Source organism: Lycium barbarum, chromosome 3 (genome assembly GCF_019175385.1).
Source record: "Lycium barbarum isolate Lr01 chromosome 3, ASM1917538v2, whole genome shotgun sequence".
Lineage (NCBI taxonomy): Eukaryota > Viridiplantae > Streptophyta > Magnoliopsida > Solanales > Solanaceae > Lycium > Lycium barbarum.
In genome coordinates, this window is record NC_083339.1 from 7671667 (window position 1) to 7694385 (window position 22719).

A 22719-nucleotide genomic window follows, 5' to 3' on the forward strand; every position below is an offset into this window, starting at 1 on the left:
TTGACGCGGCATATTCAAGGTGAGGTGTCATCGTGTATGTTTTTCATAGATGACATAGTCTTGATTGACGAGACTCGCAGCGGAGTTAATGCAAAGCTGGAGGGTTGGAGATAAACTCTGGTGTCTAAAGGCTTCAACTTGAGTGGCACTAAGATTGAGTACTTGGAGTGCATGTTCAGTGACTTACCGCATGAGGCTGACGCGGAAGTGAGGCTTGGTACCCAGGCCATTCAAAAGAGAGGAAGTTTCAAAATCTTGGGTCTATTTCCTTGTCACCCATCGTATTAATGCAGTGTGGATGGAATGGAGGCAAGCTTCTTGTTATATCCCGTATTTTGCACATGTGGATAATTTGAAATAATTGTGACTAGTGGGAGATAAAGCAATATTTTGATTTTATCTAATATATATGTTGTTCATGAAAAATATGGATGCGGAAATATCGAGGAAGGCTAAGGGCAAAATTGGAATTTTGGATAGTTTCGTGAATTACAAAATATGGACTAAAAGAAATTGGGCTTGAAAAAAAAAAAAGGCCCAAATCTTTGGAGGTGGCCGGCCATAGGGTGAGTGGCCCAAGGCCCATTTAAGGAATTTAATCCAAGTTATAAATAGATAAAGGGCCATTATTTGTCTTCAATTTAGAAGGTTCAAGAAAAAGAAGAGTTGAGAGCTCACACAAAAGGGGTCATTCGGCCATCAAAGAAAAAGAGAGAAAAAAAATTTAGCCATCAATCTTGAGTCCAAAAATTATTGTCACCCTAACCTTACTAGGGTGTGATGGGCACCCGACCCTTACCTAAGGCCGAGCGAACCCTCTGACCCTTAGTACACACATACTCTTGTCGGACTTTTAAAACAAATAAGGATGAAATACATAGTACATCTTTCAGAAATATTCTTTCTCGTAGCTTTCAAATCAAACAAAATCTGTAACCTTATGAAATTCATATCATAACACAAAATGACACATCGGCTGATGGACCCGCTTACAGAACTGACATTCTATACCCACGACTCTGTCTGCAAAGTCTCTAACATTAATCAGAAATCATAACATATGCACTCTGACTCGGCAACACTCCGGAAGGAGATGGAGCTCGCCAATCCTGCCGAAACATCTTCTACTCATCTGTGTGTACCTGCGCGGCATGAAACGCAGCCCCCGAAGAAAGGGGGTCAGTACGGAATATGTACTGAGTATGTAAGGCATGACATACAGAAGACAGAACCATAACCGAAACAATCAGTACCAGAGTAAGTACACTATCCAGAATACCAAGATGTTTACCTTCCAGACACAAATCAGGTATATCGATGTCGTATGTCAGAAGAAGTACAGAAGATAAGTGAATCATTCAGAGTGCCAAAAGGGCTTACTTTCCAACCACGGATCATGCATGTCAGAATCATATAGCAGATGTGCATATAACGTGCCCCGGCCCTCTAGTGAGGGACGCGGTGAATCATATATCATGTATGCATATAACATGCCCCGGCCCTCTAGTGAGGGACGCGGTGAATAGAATCATCATATGTCAATACCATGTATCATATATACACGTAACGTGCCCCGACCCTCTATTGAGGGACGCGGTGAATGAAATCATGTATGTCATCATCATATATCATATTTACATATAACATGCCCCGGCCCTCCATTGCGGGGCGCGGTAAATGAAATCATGTATGCCAATGTCATGTATCATGTATGCATGTAACGTGCCCTGGCCCTCTTTTGCGGGACGCGGTGAGTAGAGTCATCATATGCCATCCTGGCCACCACCCCGTCATCATATCATAATATCATCATATCATATATAACATGCCCCGGCCCACAAGTGAGAGGGACGCGGTGAACAATGCAGAGAAGTACGCACGAGAACATACCCTGGCCCGGGACGCAGTAAAGGACATACTGAGACTTGCACGAACAGAGTAGAGTGAAACCATATGCACACAAATCAAGACTCGATAGACAAGTATACTTACCGACATCTGAAGGCTCAGAAATAAGTTTCGGGTCAATCCGACTTAGGCTAAGAAAGTTATAAGCATTTGAAGTACAGAACCTTCTACGAACGTTTCAGAAGCCTTTTTTGGAAAATCAAAGCAACAATCATATCAAGTACCTTTCGGATATCGTTACGGATCAAATCAAATAGAGCTTTGGGAACCATATTTACGTATCAAAATATATCAAAGACTCGATGGAATAATCAAACGTGCTATCCTTTGAAAATCAAAACTTTAGTCATATCAATTATCTTTCGAATGCCATTCGGAAACATACAGAACTCTTTTAGGAGCCAAACTCTTTATACTCATCTCGTTATTTAACCATACAATAAGTTCAACTATATCGAACGTACTCATGTCAGAAGTGAATAAGAATCATAGACAGACTCGGAAACATATCAATAGAGCTTCGGAAATCATATACACACGTATCCAGACATAGCAGATCAGATTTCGGAAGTCAAGAACATTAATACTTACAGAACCCTTTTAAAAACGTATCCAAATTGAATATGAATCATAACAAACTCGGAATCACAGAGCAGAGTAACCCCAAGGTGCATATCATACCTTACTTGGCTCTAGGACATGCCAAAAGAAAGAAAGGGTAAGCCTTACATACCTGTCCCACGTCCAATTAGGTACACTTATTTATCCAAACTCGCTAATCTACATTCAAGAGAATTGACATAATCATTAGATTCGTCGTCATACACTTGCTTTAGTTTCTCAAATGAAATATTCATTTATATTCTGCCGAAATTTCGACAGCATTTCCCCTGTAAATACACCATCCCCGAGAATCTAACTCGGCCAATTTTATCAACAACAATCCGAGAATTTAACTCGGCCAAATTATCACAGCAATATCAACAATCACTTCTCCAACTCCAACAATTATTTCAAATGCATTCTAACACTAGCAATTCTTTCTACACAATTCGACGGCATTTCATCTTTATTCAACTCAATCACATGTATTCAAGCTAACACCAATGATCCCACATTCAAGTAGTTATCCGAAATCATTCTAACATGATTCAAGAATACTTCAAACAATTCATATAATATTCACAACAACCCAAACAACACACTACTTCACCCGAAACCTTCCAAATTCAACACGAACAATAGCAACACATTTCCTTTCCTTCCAAATTCAAAAACTATACCAATACTTCATACACTAATAACATTATTCTCATAATTACAAGAAACTATATTCAAATCACATTGGCTTCTAAAACAGCCCGTAACAATTTCAATATCAACTTGACTCATTAAACTTTCATTATGATCATCATAGAATCCATAGCAATATCAACCAAAATACTACACAAAATTAATTCATTTCTTGCCATACAAGGTAGGCCATATTCGGCCACCACCCTAACACCCCAAGTTCATGATCTTCATCCATTTCTACACACTTCAACATGTACAAACCATCCATAACACATGAAAAAGAGGATTGAACACATACCTTTCTCCACTTATCTCTTCTTGCTTGGCTAGGTTCACAACTTGCACAACAATTGCTTTACTTACTCCAACAATCACTCCATGTTAAAGAGGACCTTCCAATTAGTAGAAAAGCTAGAAGAAAGTAATTTTTCTTGATCAAATTTTTCCATGGCCTAGGTTCGGCCAAGGCCTTTGGCCGAATGCCCTTCATATTTTTTTTCAAGTTCTTGTGTTGTGGAAGAAAAGATGGAAATGTCTAGATAGTCCTTACTTGTTCATATATATATATATATATAGTCCCTTCCAATATCAAGTAGACACATGGCCCTTCTCCCTTTTTCTTGAAACTTCTTAAAAATAAAGGATGAATTAATTGTGTCTTGCTATGTAAGCTTTAATCCATATATAATTACATAGCTCATAAAAGTGTGGGACCCACACATATACACACACACATCACACGGCCAACTTGGCTTCTTGTGGTTCATGAAAAATAATTTTTTTCCAATTCCAAATTTGCCCTTAACCTTCCCCAATATTACCACGAACCCTCTTGTGAATTTCCCTTTTTACCCTTAGCCTTTCTCAATATTTCTATACTAATAAACAACTTGTACATTAAAGTAACTTGGGAATTAGTCTTGAATTATCCGAACGTACCAAATACAGGCTATAACAATTATAATTTTCTAGTATCCCTACTAAGCTCAAGACCCTCTTCAACGGGATATAAATTTTGAGGCAAGAAAGTACTTTTTTTAGCAAGTGAAAAAATTGGAAAAAGGTAAGAATTCTATCCTTTTCTTGTTATGGAAGATTTATATATGATATAGTGAGTAGAATTGAACGAAAATCATGGAGTTGTTGTGTGTTGAGTGAGCCGTGTGGATGTGTGTAAGTATATGTGGCCGTGTGATGTTGTTATGGTGAGGAGAAGATGGATTAATTTTATTTAGCTTGTTAATTGTGTTGTTGTGACCTTGTGATGTAAATGGAAGAATAGTAGTTCAAGTTGGCATGAAAAATTAGTTGTAAGTTGTTGTAGGAAAATTGTGTGATTTTATTATAGTTTTATGTAATTATGGGAATGGAGTCGTTAAGGTGCAAATTGTTGTTGTTGGTGGTGAAATTGGAAGATAAAATGAGTTGTGAATGTTCGTGTCGAAGATTGGAGGTTTCGGGTGAAGTATGGTTTTGGTGGGATTGTTGAATATCTTGTAGAATTGTATGAAATGCTTTTGAATTATATTTGAATGATCTTGAATTAGTAGTGAATATGTAAGTGTCGATATTGGCTTGAAAAGACGTAGTTGAATCGAATATGATACGCTATGTAGAGAAGAAAGTCATTAATGTTAGAATGCGCTTAAATTGATTCTTGATGACTATTATTATGGTTGTTGGTATTGTTGGTGTGGTTGTTGATGAATTTGGTCGTGTTAAATTCTCGGGGATGTTGAATTTACAGGGGAGATGCTGCCGAAATTTCTGTAGACAAGTACTAGTTAGAATTGGATTTCTGAGTACTTGTAGCTAATATTTGGTAATTGATAATATTATTGTAGATACTGGAGAGCCCGAGACTTGATTCGGGGATTGGTTAGCGAGCGATCGAGGTATGTAAAGCCTACCGTTCCTTCTTTTTGGCATGATCCTTTTTTGGAATAAACAAAAATGTATATGTATGCTTATAAAGAAAATCCTACTCTTAGAGCCACTAGGTTGGCTAACATCTTTGACCTCCATAAGCTAATCCATATGGCTGGATACATATTTTTATGATGTTCAAAGATTTTATTTGTTATGCATCCGAATGTTGTTCGAGAGAAAAACGAGAAGACTAAAGCCTTGATGACTATTTCAATATGAAAATATGGTCTTAAAGTCCCCATTGGATTTGATCCATAATGTTATCCGCAAGTCTCCTAGTATGAATATGTGATCCATAATGATGTCTGAAAAATAATTGATATGGCTAAAGTTTTGGATACATATATTTTGATACGTACATATGATCTTAAAGGCTCCATTTGATTTGCTCCATAGTAATGGTTGAAAGTTCCCCTAATATGAATGTCACTTGAATTTCCGAAAAGAGCTTCTGAAATGCTTTTAGAAAGGTCTGTACTTCAAAAGTTTGTAACTTTCGTATATTAACTCCGATTGACCCGAAACTGATTTCTGAGCCTTCGGATGCCGTAAATATATTTGTTCATTGAGTTTTGAAATTTATTTATTTATTTATATGCATATGGTTTCCGCACTACTCCGCTCGTGCCTACTACTATGATATCGTTCGCCGGATCCCGGGCCGATTTTGTGATCGTGCGCACTATGTTATATTCGGCAGTATGATGTGTTACGGTTCCCGAGACCTCGCCATAGGGATGGGTACCGCTTATATACGGCGTTATGATGTGATATGGCATATGATATGTTCTGATGTTTGATATGATATGATGATGTGATATGTTCTGGGATTGTACGGAGATTTGAAACCTTCTGGAGTATGATGTGTTGTGGCGCCAGTGTCGGAGTGGCGACCACGTTCCTGAGCCTTATGCATGATTTTTATTTGCATTACATATGTTTTTAAAACAGGTTTGATATACTGATTCTGTAACCGCTTTCCATACTCCTTATTTCAGTTCTGATTTGGATTACTGTACTTCCTGCTTTACATACTCAGTACATATTTCGTACTGACCCCCTTTCTTCGGGGGCTGCGTTTCATGTCCGCAGGTACAGACGTTCGTTCTGGTGTAGGGTACATTTTGCTATTTTGGAGTGCTCCTTTGACTCGGAGCCCATACTTCTGGTACCGATCTTTCATTGTATATGTCTCTGTATATGTGTATGACTATCTGGGGTACGGCGGGGCCCTGTCCCGTCATATGTATCTATTATGGTTTGTAGAGGCCTGTAGTCATATATGTGGGTCATGGGTCGCGTTTGTTTGAGTATGTTTGTGATTTGTGCCTTAAGCGGTCCTGTTTGCTATTATGGCCAAAACATCCCATATGTTTGTATATGTTCGTATATCTGGGCGATGTGTATTCCGCCAGCCTACCGGATTTGATATGATATTTCTGTACGGGCAACCGCTTAAAATGATATTTGTTCTTAGTATCTGTTTGAAATAACGTATATTAAGTCTGAATAAATCTTTGATATGTCGATCTGGTACGTAAGTCAGTTTGGGTGTCCAAGTAGGGCACCAGTCGCGGCCCACGGGGCTGGGTCGTGATAGAAGTGGTATCAGAGCGGTTTGTCCTCGGAATGTCTACAGGCCGTGTCTAGTAGAGTCGTGTTTATCGGTGTGTTGTGCACCGCATTTATAAACAGGAGGCTACAGGACATTTAGGGTGTTACCTTTCTTTGGATCTTAGATCGTGCGATAGAGCCCAGCCATAGGAAATGAAATTCCTTTTACTAACCCTTAATTTCAGCTGAAGAACGGTATCGACAAAAGAAAGTGGTTGATGATATTGGGAGCTGCAATGTACACAGGTAAGCAACGATGCGAAAGGGGCATGTTGGATAAGGTAAGAATACTGAGATATGATTGAAAATATGGTTGAAGAATGAAAGATTAGGTAGATAGGAAAGTAAACAGGAAAGTGTAACAGGTGCAGTTTGAGTTGGACATGTGAGGTAAGTCTCGACATTTTCATACTTTTACTTGAAATTGTTAGCCCTGTGTGGCTATGATACGATATGATATATACGTATATATGTTGGCCCTGTGAGGCATTGTTGGTATTTCCTGCGTGCAGGTTTTGGGATAGTAAGAAGTGCAGAGGAACCTCTGCCCAAATTTTTCCAGAAATATAAAAAGGAGAATGAGATATAAGTTCTTAATATGTCTTGAAAGTCGATACCGATAGGGTAAATTTACTACGTTGGATTAAAGCTTAAGAGATATCCTGCATGTCATTCGTAAGAAGCATCATCCTTATTTGGGAAATTTTATTTCGAGAAAGCGTATATGAGCAGCAAATTCGCAATTCAGTTAAACGGACCAGAATACGTTCCCACCACATTTAGTTTAGAGAAAAAAAAAGCCTATGTTGAAGGGCAAAAATGTCCGGCGATTAAGTTTCACCTTATTGGAGGAATACAAAGCGTATGACAAGCAGTTGGGAATTAAATGATTCGCTCACGACTCAAAAAAAATATGGAGGTAAACTATGTGAATTAAGTACTAAGAAGTTCTGTGGTGCTTGTCGGACTCTAGTTTTCTTCTGCTGGTGGTTGGAGAATGCCTTATAGTAACATTTTATCAGTTCTTATCGACAAATTGGAGATGGAATTTGTGGAAGAAAAACTTAAACTTGTGGGCTGTTTCTAGGATCATATATTTCATGTGTTGTTGGTGAAGTACTAAAGATGATCTAGGAAAAGATGAGCAACAAGACAGAACAAATACCAGAAATGACTGGTGTGATAAGAATAAAAAGAGATAAACAGAATATGATTTGAAAATGAGAAAGGGCTTATGTAGAAGTTGTGTTTTTTGAAGGACACGAGAATAGCATGAGATTCCTCGTGCACGAAATAAAAGATGGACATAGACTGGAGAATGAAAGAAATACTAAAGGAAGTACCCAAGACGGACGTAATTAATTGAGTATGAGTATAGAATAAAAGGGGAAACATATAGTTATGGACTTAAAGATGTAGTGCCACGAAACGATAATAAGATAAGACCACTATTAAGACAAATTCGACATGATTTCGGGTAAGTTAGAAGTTAGAATTTGATATACAACAAGAGAGATAGAGTATGAGGCATAAAAGTGTACTGTGTATATGCGACTTCACCTCGGGAATAGTGAAATCTTTAAAGGACAAGGATTGTGGATTTGCGAAACAGCTGATGTATTGTGAATTTATCAGAAGAAACAAACGATATTCGTTGGGATAAAGATAGTGTTATAAGAAGGTTTGGGACATTTATCATTAGAATATAAGTGCTACCTAATGGAGAATTTGAAACGACTATAAGCACTAGCTAATTATTGATCGGAATAAATGGAACGTGGCTTCGGATAAATTGCTACATTAATTACATTACTTGAGTACCAGCCATCAGATAAGATTTTGTACTATATAATCGAGAGTTCTCATCGCCTCGTGATTTTGTTAAGGTCTCGTACGAAGATAATCAAGTTATAGATTATAAAGAAAAGATATGGATATGGTATAAGTACCACCCCAAAAGGGGGGGGGGGGGGGGAAGCGGGTGAAAGTAAAGTAAGTATAAATGGAAACAATTGACACGGCAACACGTTTAATGTGAATTCTTAAACTTTAAGTGAGATCCCTTGCAGAAACAAGTTAGTGAGATTTGAAGGCCAGCAATAAGCGGATAAAAGTCAAGATGGTATGGAATACAGTGCTGGAAATTATTGGTAGAGGTCTTGGATAATATGACAACAGAAAGTGGATGCTTGAAAAAAAAAGGAAGAATACGACAAGAGAAGTTAACCTACTAATGATCTGGAATTAGCCGCGGTAAATCATGCTTTGAAGATATGGCGGCATTACTTATATGGGGTTCATGTTGATATCTATACGGACCACAAAAATCTTCAGTATATTTTTAAGCAAAAGGAGCTGAATTTACGGCAAAGAAGATGGCTTGAATTATTGAAAGATTATGACGTCGATATTTTGTATCATCTTGGAAAAGCTAATGTTGTGGCGGATGCACTTAGCCGCAAGTCTATGGGCAGTTTGACCGACGTGCAGCCAGAGAAGAAGGAATTAGTTCGTGAAATTCATCAGTTAGCCAGCCTTGGTGTCCGTTTGGCCGATTCTGGAAATATTGGGGTTTCTGTCCGAGAAGTGGCTGAATCATCAATTATGGAAGAGGTAAAACGGCGTCAGTCCGAGGATCCTATTCTGGTGCAGTACAGAGATGTGACCCTTAATAAGGAAAAGACCCAGTTCGAAATTTCACCTGACGGGGTGTCACTATATGGAGGCAGGTTATGTGTACCTGACGTTGCAGGGCTGCGGCGACAGATTATGGGAGAGGCACATTATGCTCGGTATTCTGTTCATCCTAGATCGACTAAAATGTACCATGATCTCATATGTTTATATTGGTGGGATGGTATGAAAAGAGATATTGCAGAGTTCGTTGCTCAGTGTCCAAATTGTCAACACGTTGAGATTGAGCATCAGAAGCCCGGCGGATTGTTACAGGAAATGGAAATTCCAGCTTGGAAATGGAAAATAATTAATATGGATTTCGTTACCGGTTTGCCGCGCACTCCACACAGGTATGATTCTATATGGGTTATTGTTGATAGGCTGACAAAATCAGCCCATTTTCTTCCGGCCAGGACTACTTACTCGGCTGAGGATTATGCCCGTTTGTATATTAAAGAAATAGTAAGGCTTCACGGAGTTCCTATATCTATTATAACCGACAGAGGTGCTCAGTTTACAGCAAATTTCTGGAGATCATTTCAGGAAGGTTTGGGGACTCAGGTGAGTTTTAGCACAGCATTCCATCCTCAGTCCGACGGGCAGGCCGAGCGTATTATTCAGACACTGGAAGATATGCTACGGGCCTGTGTTATTGATTTCAGAGGTAGTTGGGATGATCATTTGTCGCTTATTGAATTTGCTTATAATAACAGTTATCATTCCAGCATCCAGAAGGCACCGTATGAAACCTTATACGGTAGAAAATGCAGATCTCCGATTGGTTGGTTCGATGTGGATGAAACTAAATTGGTTGGTCCAGATATGATTCAACAAGCAGTCGATAAGGTGAAACTTATTCGGGAGCGGTTGTTAGCAGCCCAGAGTCGACAGAAATCATATGCAGATAAACGACGTTGGTCGTTAGAGTTCCAGATTGGTGACTGGGTATTTCTGAAAGTGTCACCTATGAAAGGTGTAATGAGATTCGGCAGAAAAGAAAAGCTCAGTCCGCGATATATTGGGCCTTATCAGATTATTCGAAAGATAGGCGAGGTCGCCTACGAGTTGGACTTACCATCCGATCTGGAAGCAGTACATCCAGTATTCCATGTATCAATGCTCCGTAAGTGTATTGGCGATCCTTCCGGAGTATTTTCCACAAAGGATATCCAGGTAACGGAGGGGTTGTCCTACGAGGAACAGCCTGTAGCTATTTTGGATCATCAGGTGAGGAGACTGCGCACCAAAGATGTACCTTCTGTCAAGGTCTTGTGGCGAAACAATACCAGGGAAGAAATGACCTGGGAAGCGGAGGACGAGATGAAGAAGAAGTATCCTCACTTGTTTCCTATGCCTACAGGTAATCTAAATTTCTAAATTGGTTATATTGATTGGTGAATGGTTTATATGTGCGGTCCACAAAAAAAAAAAAAAAACTCCCCCAAAATGCGTGCAAGACCCTATAAGACTAGTTTAACATTTGAGGACGAATGTTCTAAAGGGAGGGGGGGGGGGGGGGGAGGATGTTATATCCCGTATTTTGCACATTTGGAGAATTTGAAATAATTGTGACTAGTGAGAGATAAAGAAATATTTTGATTTTATCTAATATATATGTTGTTCATGAAAAATATGGATGCGGAAATATCGAGGAAGGCTAAGGGAAAATTGGAATTTTGAAAGTTAGTTTCGTGAATTACAAAATATGGACTAAAAGAAATTGGGCTTGAAAAATAAAAAAAAATAAAAAAAAAAGAGGCCCAAATCTTTGGAGGTGGCCGACCATAGGGTGAGTGGCCCAAGGCCCATTTAAGGAATTTAATCCAAGTTATAAATAGATAAAGGGCCATTATTTGTCTTCATTTTAGAAGGTTCAAGAAAAAGAAGAGTTGAGAGCTCACACAAAAGGGACCATTCGGCCATCAAAGAAAAAGAGAGAAAAAAATTTAGCCATCACTCTTGAGTCCAAAAATTATAATTTTCTAGTATCCCTACTAAGCTCAAGACCCTCTTCAACGGGATATAAATTTTGAGGCAAGAAAGTACTTTTTTTAGCAAGTGAAAAATTTGGAAAAAGGTAAGAATTCTATCCTTTTCTTGTTATGGAAGATTTATATATGATATAGTGAGTAGAATTGAACGAAAATCATGGAGTTGTTGTGTGTTGAGTGAGCCGTGTGGGTGTGTGTAAGTATATGTGGCCGTGTGATGTTGTTATGGTGAGGAGAAGATGGATTAAATTTATTTAGCTTGTTAACTGTGTTGTTGTGACCTTGTGATGTAAATGGAAGAATAGTAGTTCAAGTTGGCATGAAAAATTAGTTGTAAGTTGTTGTAGGAAAATTGTGTGATTTTATTATAGTTTTATGTAATTATGGGAATGGAGTTGTTAAGGTGCAAATTGTTGTTGTTGGTGGTGAAATTGGAGATAAAGTGAGTTGTGAATGTTCGTGTCGAAGATTGAAGGTTTCGGGTGAAGTATGGTTTTGGTGGGATTGTTGAATATCTTGTAGAATTGTATGAAATGCTTTTGAATTATATTTGAATGATCTTGAATTAGTAGTGAATATGTAAGTGTCGATATTGGCTTGAAAAGACGTAGTTGAATCGAATATGATACGCTATGTAGAGAAGAAAGTCATTAATGTTAGAATGCGTTTAAATTGATTCTTGATGACTATTATTATGGTTGTTGGTATTGTTGGTGTGGTTGTTGATGAATTTGGCCGAGTTAAATTCTCGGGGATGTTGAATTTACAGGGGAGATGCTGCCGAAATTTCTGTAGACAAGTACTAGTTAGAATTGGATTTCTGAGTACTTGTAGCTAATGTTTGGTAATTGATAATAATATTGTAGATACTGGAGAGCCCGAGACTTGATTCGGGGATTGGTTAGCGAGCGATCGAGGTATGTAAAGCCTACCGTTCCTTCTTTTTGGCATGATCCTTTTTGGAATAAACAAAAATGTATATGTATGCTTATAAAGAAAATCCTACTCTTAGAGCCACTAGGTTGGCTAACATGTTTGACCTCCATAAGCTAATCCATATGGCTGGATACATATTTTTATGATGTTTAAAGATTTTATTTGTTATGCATCCGAATGTTGTTCGAGAGAAAAACGAGAAGACTAAAGCCTTGATGACTATTTCGATATGAAAATATGGTCTTAAAGTCCCCATTGGATTTGATCCATAATGTTATCCGCAAGTCTCCTAGTATGAATATGTGATCCATAATGATGTCTGAAAAATAATTGATATGGCTAAAGTTTTGGATACATATATTTTGATACGTACATATGATCTTAAAGGCTCCATTTGATTTGCTCCATAGTAATGGTTGAAAGTTCCCCTAATATGAATGTCACTTGAATTTCCGAAAAGAGCGTCTGAAATGCTTTTAGAAAGGTCTGTACTTCAAAAGTTTGTAACTTTCGTATATTAACTCCGATTGACCCGAAACTGATTTCTGAGCCTTCGGATGCCGTAAATATATTTGTTCATCGAGTTTTGAAATTTATTTATTTATTTATATGCATATGGTTTCCGCACTACTCCTCTCGTGCCTACTACTATGATATCGTTCGCCGGATCCCGGGCCGATTTTATGATCGTGCGCACTATTTTATATTCGGTAGTATGATGTGTTGCGGTTCCCGAGACCTCGCCATAGGGATGGGTACCGCTTATATACGGCGTTATGATGTGATATGGCATATGATATGTTCTGATGTTTGATATGATATGATGATGTGATATGTTCGGGGATTGTACGGAGATTTGAAACCTTCTGGAGTATGATGTGTTGTGGCGCTAGTGTCGGAGTGGCGACCACGTTCCCGAGCCTTATGCATGATTTTTATTTGCATTACATATGATTTTAAAACAGGTTTGATATACTGATTCTATAACCACTTTCCATACTCCTTATTTCAGTTCTGATTTGGATTACTTTACTTCCTGCTTTACATACTCAGTACATATTTCGTACTGACCCCCTTTCTTCGGGGGCTGCGTTTCATGCCCGCAGGTACAGACGTTCGTTCTGGTGACCCGCCAGTGTAGGGTACATTTTGCTATTTTGGAGTGCTCCTTTGACTCGGAGCCCATACTTCTGGTACCGATCTTTCATTGTATATGTCTCTGTATATGTGTATGACTATCTGGGGTACGGCGGGGCCCTGTCCCGTCATATGTATCTATTATGGTTTGTAGAGGCCTGTAGTTATATATGTGGGTCATGGGTCGCGTTTGTTTGAGTATGTTTGTGATTTGTGCCTTAAGCGGTCCCGTTTGCTATTATGGCCAAAACAGCCCATATGTTTGTATATGTTCGTATATCTGGGCGATGTGTATTCCGCCAGCCTACCGGATTTGATATGATATTTTTGTACAGGCAACCGCTTAAGATGACATTTGTTCTTAGTATCTGTTTGAAATAACGTATGTTAAGTCTGAATAAATCTTTGATATGTCGATCTGGTACGTAAGTCAGTTTGGGTGTCCAAGTAGGGCACCAGTCGCGGCCCACGGGGCTGGGTCGTGACCCTTCTGGAGTTCTGTGTGATAAGAAGGTGCCACCAAAACTTAAAGGCAAGTCCTAGAAAGTGGTGGTTAGACCGACTTTGTTGTATGGAGCGGAGTGTTGGCCAGTCATGAACTCTCACGTTCAGAAGATGAAAGTTGCGGAAATGAAAATATTCCTATGGATGTGTGGGCATACTATGAGATATAGGATTAGAAATGAAGATATCCGGGACAAGGTGGGAGTGGCCTCGGTGGAGGACAAGATGTGGGAGGCGAGATTGAAATTGTTTGGGCATGTGATGAGGAGAGACACCGACGCCTCAGTGCGAAGGTGTGAGAGATTGGCTATGGATTATTTCAGAAGAGGTAGAGGTAAGCCGAAGAAGTAATGGGGAGAGGTGATTAGATAGGACATGGCGCAGTTCCAGCTTACCAGGGACATGACTTTAGATAGGAAGTTATGAAAGACTAATATTAAGGTAGAAGGTTAGTAGGTAGTCTCGCTTATCCTTTTGTACTAGTAGTTGCAGTTTTGCGCTTTAGTTCCTTGACCTCTGATTTGTGCTACTATATGTTGTTTAATTTTTGTACTTCGATTATCTTATTTAGCTGTGGTATCTATTACTCCTTTTTTCAGACTGCTTTATCATGCTTTTTTGCTTTCGCTATTTTTATTTTCATACTGTATCGAATTGCCTCTCCTTATCTGACTTTTTGCCATGTTTTCTCTTGAGCTGGGGGTCTTTCGAAAACAGCCTCCCCACTTTCCAATGTAGAGCGGTTTGCGTACATTTTATCGTTCCCAAGCCCACATTGTAAGATTTCATTAGGTATGTTATTATTGTCATCATCGTCTTTTCTTTGTTAGAAGGTCAAAGTTTAATCCATCCATAAAACTTTGGGCAAAGAGACTGAGATAAGGCAGAGTTTTGCTTTTTCCCCCATCAACATTGTTCGTTCTTCTAACTCTTTTTTCAATTAACTAGCAATATATGCCTATGCGATGTAGGGGCCGAACATGTTTATTCACTTTAACTAGTCAGTCTTTAAGGTTTGTATTTTGAAAATAACTTTTAAAAACATTCTAATTGTTATTATATATAGCAACATATACAAAATGTATTTTAACTATCACTTTAGCTTTAGTTAAAATTAGAAAATGGAGTTTAAAAATTAAAAACATATGATGGAATTAAGTCTTTGATATCGAAAGGGTCAGACTTTTTTCTCATTGTCATGACAATGAAAGTTCTCCATCGATGTGAAAAACAAAATTAGTAAGAATATGAGGGAAAATTAATATTTTGATTCTAGATTTTTTATTTTAAATTCTTTAATATCTTATATTTATACCGACAGGTTGATATCTATCTCAATTAACTAATTGTTCAGATCCAAATAGAAGAACCATTGTTATATATATTGGATTTTTTAAACGGAAAAGGGTCAAATATACCCCTGTACTATTGGAAAATGGTCAAATATACCCTTCGTTATACTTTAGGTCTAAATATGCCCTACCGTTGTACTTTGGGTCTAAATATACCCTTCCTCCGTTAAAATTATAAAAGGTGGACACCAAATGTGACGTGGCATGCCACCTCACCTGCTAACTCATTTACCCCTCTTCTACTTCTTCACCACCACGACCATCTTTTGCCCCTTTACAACCACTGCCACCACTAACACCACCACGCCACCATCTCAACTGGAAAATGATTCTGGCGAAGAGTTTCACAGACTAGACAAGAAAAAATGTTTTTGAACATTTTTTAAATTTTATATATGTTGTTAAATTAGTTCCAGTGGTTCCACCATGTGAAAGTGGGTTGCCGTTAAACTGTTTTCAACAACGCCACATCCGATTTCATCGGCGGCAAATCGTTTCCGGCGAAATCAACGACTCTCTCTTCAACAATCAAAAAAGAAAAACAGCATATATATACCATCATACTTCATCACACAAATTGTTCAAAGCCTTTGAAACAAGTCTACATTAACGTTATACCATCATAAACATTTCTTCGTAGAAAATTCTAAAAAGCAAATGACTTCTTCGAAGTTGGGTGGACCTATTCATCAAATGGATTTGAGCTATGGCTGAAAAGAATGGCAGAGAGATAACTCTAAATATGATAGAACTAGTTCTGTAGGAATTGACATTAAAATAGTTAAGAATATGAGATTGACAAGTGCAAGAAAAGAGATTTTGAATTTATGGCTGAAAAGAAGTAGCAGCGGAAACAAGTTTAGAAGAATGGGAGGCGGAAGTAGATTCAACATGGCCGGAAAATTAATTAAGGTTGACGTAGGCGGAGGGAGTGAAGGTGGAGATGGTGGCGTGGTGGTGTTAGTGGTGGCAGTGGTCGTAAAGGGGCAAAAGATGGTCGTGGTGGTGAAGAAGTAGAAGAGGGGTAAATGAGTTGGCAGGTGAGTGGCATGCCACGTCACATTTGGTGTCCACCTTTTATAATTTTAACGGAGGAAGGGTATATTTAGACCCAAAGTATAACGGTAGGGGCATATTTAGACCTAAAGTATAACGAAGGGTATATTTGACCCTTTTCCAATAGTATAGGGGTATATTTGACCCTTTTCCGTTTTTTAAAAGTAAAACTAATAAAATATTTTTAGTAAATTAATTAAAAAATATATTATATTTTTTTATATTAACAATTACAGATAAAAAGAATTGTTACAAAGAAATCAAAATTAGAAAGATATATGTTATATCTTAAATCACCAAATTTTAATTCCGAAATGAAAAAATATAAAGTAATACATTTTATAAATGTAAAGAAACAATAATCAGATAATGCAAAGGAGAGTAAAATAAGTAAAGTGTTGATAAAGAAGGAAAACTGGATAAAAGTTACTCCCTCCCTTCACTTTTACTTGTTCAGGTTGACATATCAGGAGAAAGAAATTTTTCTTCTTTCTTATTTTACCCTTCACGTTAATTACTCATTTTCAAATCATTTTCTAAGGCTATTAAGACTATACACCAATAAATATGGATATTATGATAAAATATATACTTCATTTATTAATTCTTAAAGAACGTGAAAAGTCAAAAGTGGGCAAGTAAAAGTCCACAGAGGGAATAAATATGTGTAAGAGAATTAAAATTGAAGTGCATATGTATATACACGAGAAGAGAATAAATACTCAGTACTATGACATATGTTCAAGTGGAATAAAAAAAGTAGTTGGTTAAAGTGTACAGTGTATATAACTTTCGGTACAAATTTGCATTGCTATTGTTCGTCCTCTCTTCACGTTTAAAGTATTCAAAAAAAAAAAAAAAACGGGGGTAAAAGTTACTCCCTCCGTTCACTTTTACTTGTCCATGTTAGCATATCGAGAGAAATAAATTTTTGTTTTTATTATTAATTTTACCGTTCACATTAATTACTCATTTTCAAACCATATTCCAAGGCTATTGAGACTTACACCAATAAATATGAATATTATGTTAAAATATATACTCCTTCCGTCCCATATTACTTGTCACTTTTCCTTTTGCACGCCCCTTAAAAAATCATAAATAAAAGATGTATTTTATTATCTTACCCCTATCTCTCTCCAATAAATACATTCTAATCAAAATTGACTATTTTCAAGAACATTTATTACTAAGGGTAAGATGGAAAGATTTGATTAATTTTATCTTGATTTTGTAAATGAACAACTAATTTGGACATATATTTTTAGTAATGTAGCCAAGTAATATGGGACGGAGAGAGAGTACTTCATTTATTAATTGTTAAAGAACTTGAAAAGTCAAAAGTGAACAAGTAAAAGTGCACGGAAGAAATAAATATGTGTCATAGAATTAAAATTGAAGTGCATACGTGTATACATGAGAAGAGAATAAATATTCAGTACTATGACATATGTCCACGTGTGACAAAAAAATAGTTTAGTATTGTGGCCAAGTAATATGAGAGGGAGGGAGTACTTCATTTATTAATTCTTAAAGAAAACAAAAGTGAACAAGTAAAAGTGCACGGAGGAAATAAACGTGTCGGAGAATTAAAATTGAAGTGCATACGTGTATACATGAGAAGAGAATAAATATTCAAGACTATGACATATGTTCACGTGGGATACAAAAAATAGTTGGTTAAAGTGTATAATTTATATAACTGTTGGTACAAGCATTTATTGTTGTGTTAGTCCCTCTTTTGACTCTTATATATAATAGAAATATAAAACTAAGTACTCTCTTCTAGGGGTGGGCATTCGGTTCTTCGGCTCGGTTTTATTAAACCTCGGTTCGACTATTTCGGTTTCAATTTTTTGAAGGTGGACACCGAACACCGAACCGAACGTTCTTTCGGTTTCGGCTTTTTGAAGTTCAGTTCGGTTCAGTTTTGATTTTTTCAATTCGGTTTTTTTGATATGATATTAGAAGCGATTCCATTTACACTGATTCATATTCTCAAAAGCAATAAAACATAAAACTGATAAATTGAAATCAAAATCAAACAAACAGGATACACAAGAACAGAAAATCATAACCATGATGTAGGATTACTAGATGTTATATACATACCGTAAGAATAATTAAGAAAACACATAAAGGACATACATTAATCCTAAAGACACATCCTAGTCACTTTCCTTTGTTAAGGATATTTGATTTTTTCAACTGAAGTGGAAAATTAGGAATATAAAAGCAAAAGAGAGCTTGTTACAATTGAATTTTTTTTTTTGCTTAAACTTAATGGTCCTGGACTGTTTTATTTTTTTTGGGTAATGTATTAAATTTCGGTGGGCATTCGGTTCTTCGGTTCGGTTTTATCAAAGTTCGGTTCGGCTATTTAGGTTTCGATTTTTTGAAAGTGGACACCAAACACCGAACCAAACTAGTTCGGCTCGGTTCGATTTTTGAAGTTCGGTTCGGTCTGATTTTTTGATTTTTAGTATTTATGCCCAGCCCTACTCTCTTCCTTCTTTCCATATGTTAATCCGATTCTTCTACATAGTGTGGTTTGGTGGGTGGGTCGGTCCCTTTCGAGTTGTACACTTTGGATAACTGAAATATGATTATAACTAAATTTTAAATATCAAACAAAAAACCGTGTATTTTTTTAATAATAGTTGAATACCAGTTTCATTGGGAAAATTACGTTCTATGTCTATTTTTAAAAATATTTACGTCACATAACCCATACTTTGTGTATAAATGTCCGACTTAGCGGATATTTGTGTATAAACACCTTTTATGCACTATTATAAGCTTTTAAAAAGGTTAATACATTATGTATAATACTTCCCCCTAGGTATACTACTGTATAATTTTGTATAATGGGCAACATAGTGTAAATATTTTCAAAAGCCGTATATTTTAAAAAATATTCTTTTATTTTTACTTGACATTATGTGAAATAAAAAAATATCAAATATGGTATCTGCAAATACTAGGAATTCTTTTTATTTACATGATGTAGTAAAAGGTGTTTATTTGATGAAATACATTATAAAAATTATTGTAAGAGGCAATTAGATATAGTGGTGATCAACTGTGAAGGCAATGAGGTTGTGGCTGGTGATCATTGTGATTATTGATGGTGGTTATGCAGTGGAAGTTGATAGATGACGGTAATTGATGGTGTTTATATGGTGGAAGTTGATAGATGACTGTAATGGAGATAGGTGATGTTGAAAGTGGTCGACGAATGTGATTGTTCGATTCTAGCTGATGGTGATTGTGGTTAGCGATAGTGATTATACGGTGGAGGTTGGTGGTAAACAGTAGTATAGATGTATAGCAGTAGAGGTGGTTAGCAGCGGTAATTGTGCAATAATGTCTAGAAATAAAGGTGATTAGTGGTGATGATTGCTAGTGGTAAATGTTTCATGAAGATTAGTGGTGATTGTGCTACTTTGAACAAAGTGGTTGTAAATGGTTACATCCATGGAAATTCCAAATTAACTACGTATATCTTAATAATTTTAAGACTTTGCATGGCATAAATAAATCAAGAGTTATTAAAAACAAATGAATAATTGTAAAAGAAATAGATATGCTTAATAAGATAAAAAAAAAATTATGCTCATACATCCATTAAGTGGAAAATTTTTATGTTGGATGAGATCATGAGACACACGTATGACATGGCATGTGAGGGTGATTATTTTTTAAAATATATTGTGGATACCACTTCTCTTACCCATCTCATCCTTGTGTTGTTTCTTTCGCCAGACCCAGCCACAACAAAACTCCGCCTCTTTCTCCCCCCACCAAATCTCAACACCACTCTAATCTTTTTCTTCTTACTTTACCGCTAGAGGCTCCATATATGTTAAGACTTCAAGCATGGTTTTCTCACTTTTCTACATGGTCATGGGTTTTTTTTCCGTCAATATTTTATTTATTTCATGCATATATGAATTTATCTGCTCCATTTGATGCAATTGGTACTCAAACTTCTTTATAATAACAACGTTTTTCCGAAAATTTTATGGCTGCTACAGTGAGTTGTTGTTATATATATATACTGACATTTGATATATTTACATCTCATTTAGCTGTTATAAATAAAAATACCCAAATAATTATTTTCCTGTTATAAACGAAATAATATACTTGTTAATTTTAAAACCTCAATTGAATTCTTATCTCATTAATTAAAAATTGAAAAGACTAAGAAATTACCAATAAATCTATAACTAGTTGTACCATACCGATAAAGAATTAAAATCTAAGGAACATTTGCATTTAAAATTAATTGAGAATTTAAATATTTCAAGTTTGAGCTAAGAATTCTACAATTGTAGGTTGTTCCGTAAATTTCAGTCTCTTAGTGATAATATAACAATTGAATTGACGAAGAATTTTGTCCAAACTTTTAGCAAAAGGGAATTCATAGTATTCCCTTGAAGGCAGTTTAAGAGTTAACATAAATATTTTAATATTTCAATATTTTATTTATATAATATATAGTTCTTACAAAATATTATTACACAATATTTAAGTATGAGTGTTATAGATAGGTAATTTATGAAGAGCGTAGAGCTATAATGAATGTTACTGCTCTTATAGGTATAATGTTGCTATAGAGAAGTAAAATATATCACGAGAAATCTATTCCGGAGAAAATCAGGTCGTTATAGTGAAATATTGTTATAAGGACAACTAAAGAGAGGTTTGAGCATACAATGATGTTTCAGTGCACTGTGTTAACGGATCGACAAGAAGGCTACTTTGATGGAGATTGGTTCTTGTTTAGATATAACTTATATTTTACAATTAAAATTTAATATTTTATTTTTATTCTTACCATTAACCTTCTCCATTCTAAATGACATTTGCAATATTCCTGAAATTCTAATCTCATGGACATTGCTAACTCTTTCACCATGCCTTGTCGTGTTATTTAATTTCTTCAATCAGATGGTTGTGTAAACATTTTTTTTTTTTTTTAAGTATGCAGTTGTCAAGTTTAACCAAATACAGATTAGTAAGGGATGATGGTGTAAGTTATTTGGTGTGGGGGTTGGTTCGAATGGAAGAAGTAGTGGTAGCGTGGCAGGTGAAGAGACAAGGAAAGGTGACTGGTGAAGGGCAAAAATGTGGGACCCATTGTTCACTTGTCAATTAATAGACATCCTCACACAACCTCGATCGGACCCAAGAACCAGACAGAAGACAGGCCCCACTGTGCTACCTCGTGCAAGTTGTAGTTAATGACCTGAAAGAAGTCACTAGCTTCTTGCTATCGAGCGTGCCTTAGCCTTAGTTTACAAGGAAGCTTTGTCGTACTTAGAAAAGGATGGTTCTAAAGTAGGTGTCAAGCTGAGAAAAGGCGGAGCATTTTGGAATTCAAGAAAAGAAAGGCATTGCCCAATACATTTATTCTATACAATAGGAATTCCAAGCCGTAAAAGGCAATGTGAATTCCTACGACTCCTCTCATTATGACATGACATACCTCATACATAGTAAAACTTTTCCCATTCCGCTGCTGAAAGTTAGTGCAATTCAATGAGTCACTCAAGCGAATCTTACGACTCATTAAACTGCACCAACATAAGGTAAACAACTAACTATTTGTATATAGTTATGAGAAATGAAGTCCTCTTTAGTAAGGAGTACTTTGTTTCTTAAAGTGAGACTTCTCTATGCGAATCTAAATTAACCTTACTCCAAAACAAGTATCGGATAATGAACATCGAGTGAAAGATAAGAAAAAAAAATCGCTTCAAGATTTTAAATTATTGATCGTACATAATTACAACACTCATTATATTCTTTTGTATTATTAGTGCTAACTAAATCAAAAGGCTTTCACAAACCAAAGTAACTCGAAGATACTTTTTTCAAAAAAGCCAACACAATATTCTCCAAACATTTTACTTAAAAGTAATCCCCACACGCAACTTTTACCTTAATTTAGTTTTCAAAATCTTTTCTGAAATTTTGTCACAAACAATTACATTTACATGTTGCTAAATTAAATATAAAAAATAACATTAGCTATCATTATAGTGAATTATTTATTTATTCATTTTTTTTATTAACATTGCTTACGATTTTTTTTGTATATGGTACATCGTTAGATCATATCCATTCGTCCAAGTAGATGCATCACATTTTTAATAATTTAATTTAGCAACAAAAGACTCTACATTGACTAGTCTTCTCTTGTCCATTGCCAGTGTTGTACTACACACTGATTATGAGACCTGCTATTTCTGCTAGTTGAAAAGTTCAGCACCACAATGGAGTACACTGCAGCAAGTATCAGCAGTAGCAAT